This window comes from Triticum dicoccoides, chromosome 5A (assembly GCF_002162155.2).
Source record: "Triticum dicoccoides isolate Atlit2015 ecotype Zavitan chromosome 5A, WEW_v2.0, whole genome shotgun sequence".
Classification (NCBI taxonomy): domain Eukaryota; kingdom Viridiplantae; phylum Streptophyta; class Magnoliopsida; order Poales; family Poaceae; genus Triticum; species Triticum dicoccoides.
Genome location: NC_041388.1, coordinates 434,444,755 through 434,449,836, shown reverse-complemented (window position 1 = coordinate 434,449,836; position 5,082 = coordinate 434,444,755). Strand labels below are relative to the sequence as shown.

General features: G+C 49.8%; 1 long non-coding RNA gene across 2 annotated transcripts; it reads right to left on the bottom strand.

Annotated features, from left to right (window-relative positions):
* Window positions 1–2,168: 2,168 nt before the first annotated feature.
* LOC119297559 lies at window positions 2,169–3,724 on the bottom strand. 2 transcript variants are annotated; one of them, XR_005145680.1, is made up of 4 exons: window positions 3,560–3,724; window positions 3,375–3,446; window positions 2,639–3,275; window positions 2,169–2,539 (listed from the first exon to the last, which is right to left on the bottom strand). It is a non-coding gene; the product is annotated as an uncharacterized LOC119297559 (long non-coding RNA). The 2 variants fall into 2 exon arrangements; XR_005145679.1 differs by lacking the exon at window positions 2,169–2,539 and having other exon boundaries at window positions 2,579–3,275.
* Window positions 3,725–5,082: the final 1,358 nt, after the last annotated feature.

Here is a 5,082-nt window from a genome sequence, read left to right as displayed (position 1 = left end):
TACTATAATCGAACACTCTTAAAAGTAGTGTCGCAGCTTCCGTGATGCCACGAATACCGCATAGGCTATCTTTTGATAATGTGGGTACCGTGATTTGCAAGGAGTGAGGACTGTGGATACATACTATACTGGCTTTTGAAGAGGGAATTTGTGTCCGTCTGCTTCTCGTTCGACAACGAGCACTGCGCTGACAACTTGATGAGTTGCCGCAATGTACAACAACATTGGTTCGCCGATGTTTGGCGCGGCCAGGATTGGGTTGGTTGCCAAAATAGCCTTTATTTCTTCCAGTCCAGCTGTGGCCGCGTCCGTCCACTCGAAGTGTTCAGTGCGCCGAAGGAGGCGATAAAGGGGTAAAGCCTTTTCTCCTAAGCGGGAGATAAAGCGGCTTAGAGCCGCCACGCATCCAGTTAACTTCTGGATTTGTTTGAGGTCTGTTGGGGTAGCCAACTGTGACAAGGCTCGGATTTTGGCCGGATTAGCTTCAATACCTCTACTGGAGACAATGAAACCCAGAGCTTTTCGGCTGGTACGCCGAAAACGCATTTTTCGGATTGAGCTTGATGTCGTATGTTCGGAGGTTGTCGAATGTGAGCCTCAAGTCGTCTATCAAAGAGTCGACGTGTTTGGTTTTGATGACCACATCGTCTACGTATGCCTCTACTGTTTTTCTGATTTGTTTCTCCAGACATGTCTGAATCATGCGCTGATATGTTGTGCCGGCGTTTTTGAGCCCAAAAGGCATTGTATTAAAACAGAAGGGACCGTATGGTGTGATGAATGCCGTTGCGGCTTGGTCGGACTCCGCCATCTTGATTTTGTGGTAACCGGAGTATGCGTCGAGGAAACACAATGACTCGTGTCCTGCGGTAGCATCAATAATTTGATCGATGCGGGGGGAGGGGGAAGGGGTCCTTTGGGCAAGCTTTATTAAGGTCCTTGAAATCGACACCAAGGCGCCAGGATTTATCCTTCTTTGGTACCATCACCAGGTTTGCTAGCCAGTCCGGGTGTTTTATTTCTCTGATAAATCCGGCCTCCAATAACTTGGCTAGTTCCTCTCCCATAGCATGTCTCTTAGGTTTGGAGAAACGCCGAAGAGCTACCAGCTTGAATCCCTTTAGGATACTGAGGCTATGCTCGGCCAGCCTGCGTGGGATTCCTGGCATGTCTGAGGGATGCTAGGCGAATATGTCCCAATTCTCGCGCAGGATCTCTCGTAGTGCGGCGTCCACGGCGGGGTTTAACTGTGCCCCGATGGAGGCTGTTTTTGCAGGGTCCGTTGGGTGGACTTGGAATTTGACTATTTCATCCGCTGGTTTAAAAGAGGTGGACTTGGATCTCTTGTCGAGTATCACATCGTCCCTGTCCACTGTGGAGCGTAGCGTGGTTAATTCCTCGGCCGAGAGGGCTTCGGATAATGCCTCGAGGGCCAGTGCGGCTGCTTTGTTTTCGGCGCGGAGTGCTGTGTCCGGATCACTGGCAAGAGTGATCATTCCGTTGGGCCCAGGCATTTTGAGCTTCATGTACCCATAATGGGGTACGGCTTGGAAGATTGTGAATGCCTCCTGTCGGGGATATACCCTGCGGTATGACCCGGCTGGAGTTGTAAACCGGCTGGGACTTGGTAAACCGACGGATGGTAAACCGGCGGAGAGTTAAGACAGAGAGTCAAGATAGATGGCTAAGACAGACGGTAAACCGGCTGGTGTTAAACCGGCAGACAATGTTATACCGGCAGACGTTAAGAAAGTCAAAATAGTTTAAGTTAAAGTCCGAGTTGGACTCCACATGTAACCCGCCCCTTCAACATATATAAGGAGGGGCAGGGCTCCTCAAAGGGGGACAAGCAAGAAACAATCTCTAGGGCTAGACACAACTAGAGGAGAGCCGGTTTACGGCGACTCCCTTGTGATGATAATGAGATCTAACCTCAAACAGCATATAGGGTTGTTACCAGATGATGTTTCTCGGGGCCCGAAGCTGTCTAAACCCTTGTCTTGTGTTGTGTCTCTCGATTCCGCTCAACCCCTCTCAAGTTACCACATAGATGCGTTGGCCTCGCGACTAAGTCCTCACACTAAGGACATTTGACGTGTTAATTCCACGACAAATAGCGCCCACTGTGGGGCCTGCGCACGGTGGTGTTGAGTTCTTGGAGGGATCTCTCTCAGGGATCGAGGAGTTTACAATTCTTCGGATAAGAAAGACTTAGCCTTGTGGTTACTGGTTTAGATTTTACAATCCAGAAGATTCAAGTCAAAAAAGAGAAATTAGGGTTACGGTGTGGTCTGCCGCCGCTGCCAAATCCAAGTTGTCAATTGTGAGTTGCCTCCACGTTAGATCAAAGGAAGAGATATGCTCACATCCATCAAACCGTAGTTGTTTGCTTCAAATCCCGAGATCAATAGCCGATTTGTTTGCTCTAGCAAACCTGGTCATCATGATGGACTAGCTGAAAGGTGTTCTGTTTGCACCAGCTTCAAGATGCGAGTTGATGTGAATAAAAAAAGAAGAAGACCATGTTCAGACTAGCCAACTGTGCCATGAGAAGAAAGATCATGACGGCGGTTTAAGATTTTTTTTGCTGAAAATCTAACGACGACCCGGAAGAAGATGCTAGCTGCATGTCTCTGACCTCAGGTTAATTTGATGCGCCAGGTCGCCTTGACCGCCGCTGCCGAGTCGCCTGTCTTCACCATCACGAGGGAGACACGGATTCGAGGCTTAATTTTTTTTTCCTCTAAGAATACGACAAGTGCCACGAGGGAGACCTGGATTTGGATTCGTCAAGAAAGGTCACGGCCCCAACTCCGCCTCGCCACTGCTGCGGTGTGAGCGCCAAACTGCCCCTGTATAATCCCGCTTTCTACAGTAGGCCGATTCAAGTGGGCCTTGCCTCAACCAAATCGCTGCAGCAGCATCATCGTCGTCGGGGTTCGCCTAAAACCTTGAGTTGTTGCCTCCGAATTGACTTCAAGCCGCCAACGTCGATGCTAGCAAGTTCTGTTGACCGCAGCAGACACATCAAGGCAATTCACGTGGATACAATTGCTAAAGAAACCGCACAGTCAAAATACGACCTGGAACTAGAGCCAGCGACGACCCGGACTTCGTCGCCGATTCGCGCCTCAGATTCGCCGACCTTCTCCGTCGCCGCGGTCGCCATAGACCGCCGTCCGCCTCAACGGCTGCATCCGCGGCCTCCTATGTTACATGGTACGGGGATACGAGTACAGAGATACGGATACGGCGATACGGGAAAACGGCATTCTCTGGAAATAGGCATACGGCGAGTATATGTATGAATGCATAAAAAAAGCAATAAAACACAAATTTTTAGAGGATGAGAAAATTGATGTTTATGAAGTAACCTGATCTTTTTCATTCAGGGGGATCTGAATAACTCCCTGGGAAATCGCCATCACAAACCTACACGTCATTCCCTAACATTGGAAAAATAGATAAATAGATGCACTTCGTTCTCCCCTAAATCCTAATCCATACCATGCTTAAGAACAGAAAACTTGAAGCAATGGATTGAAGCTTAGTAGCTTACTTGCGTACAGACTAAGGATGGGGAAGACTTGCCGACATGGAGTTGGAGGACGGAGGCAGGCAGCGAGCTGCGAGGTGCCGCCGGCGCCGGCGGCGGAAGGGAGTCTGGAGATGCGGCTCGAACCCTCACGATTTGGCAACTGCAGGTGACGGCAGGATGGACTCCAGCGATTAGGTTTATTTACCCATCGCGAGTAGGCCTTTTTTGATGGGCTGGAGATCGAGTGGTAACGGCCTAACGTATCCGTGGTGTATCCCCGCGTGTCCCAGTCGTATCCCTATTTTTTCTCTTTATTTTAATTCGCAAAAACGTGATACGTAGGGATACGGGTATCCCACGCGTATCCGGACGTATCCCCGTCCTAGTGCAGTATCCAGCACCGATACGACACTTATGTGACGTATCCCTGCAACACAGGCTATGGCAGTGCTGAGCCGGCCCTGCCGCGTGATTAAGCCGCCGGGTGGAGCGCTGTGTTGCCAACCTCGGCTTCTGCTGCGTTTCGCGACTCCAAGTCGCCCCGGTGCGGCAAAATCACCACGAGCCGACCCTGTTTACTTACACGGCCGCGCTCCTTTTTTTCCTTTGAGTTGCTTGAGTGGCAATCTCTGAATGTGGTTATCTCTAAATATGGCCTGTTTGCGTGTTGACTGACCAACGGAGCTGGAAGAGAATTACTGAGAAAATCCATTGGTTGGACTGGTTCTAAGGTAACACTTGATACTATCCAGAAGGCATCGCTTGGACAAATTACTATCGATACTAGCCCGATGTCAGTACAACTATTACATCCACCCGGAATAAATCTATGGGCATGGACACCAGCGGGGAACAAAAGACTATTTGCTCAGTCTACGTTCGTCCCACAAAAATACCAGGTGCTTTCTGCCTTATCTATATTTTAGTATATATTCATTTTAAAAGTAATTACTTTGGGTTGGAGGTATTTCTCTCGCAGAACCACTATTCATTACAAAGGTGTTGCAAAGGGGCATGTGTCATACATTATGTTTGCACTAGCGCTTATCCATGTCGTGCTGCTCGATGAATATGTGTGCAAGTCGTCTCTCCTGCTACATCAACATGACGTGGTTGATTCGCCCATCTGCGCTTGCGATTGACTCGCCCGTCCTCGCTGACTCATACTGCCACGGCCGGCTCACCCGTGATTGATGTTAGCTTCACCATGGTGATCATCAACTCCGCTGGGAAACGTAGTAATTTCAAAAAAAATCCTACGCACACGCAAAATCATGGTGATGCATAGCAACGAGAGGGGAGAGTGTTGTCTACGTACCCTCGTAGACCAAAGCGGAAGCGTTGACGCAACGTAGAGGAAGTAGTCGTACGTCTTCCCGGTCCAACCGATCCAAGCACCGTTACTCCGGCACCTCCGAGTTCTTGGCACACGTTCAGCTCGATGACGCTCCCCGGGCTCCGATTCAGCAAAGCTTCGGGGAGGAGTTCCGTCAGCACGATGGCATGGTGACGATCTTGATGTTCAACCGTCGCAGGGCTTCGCC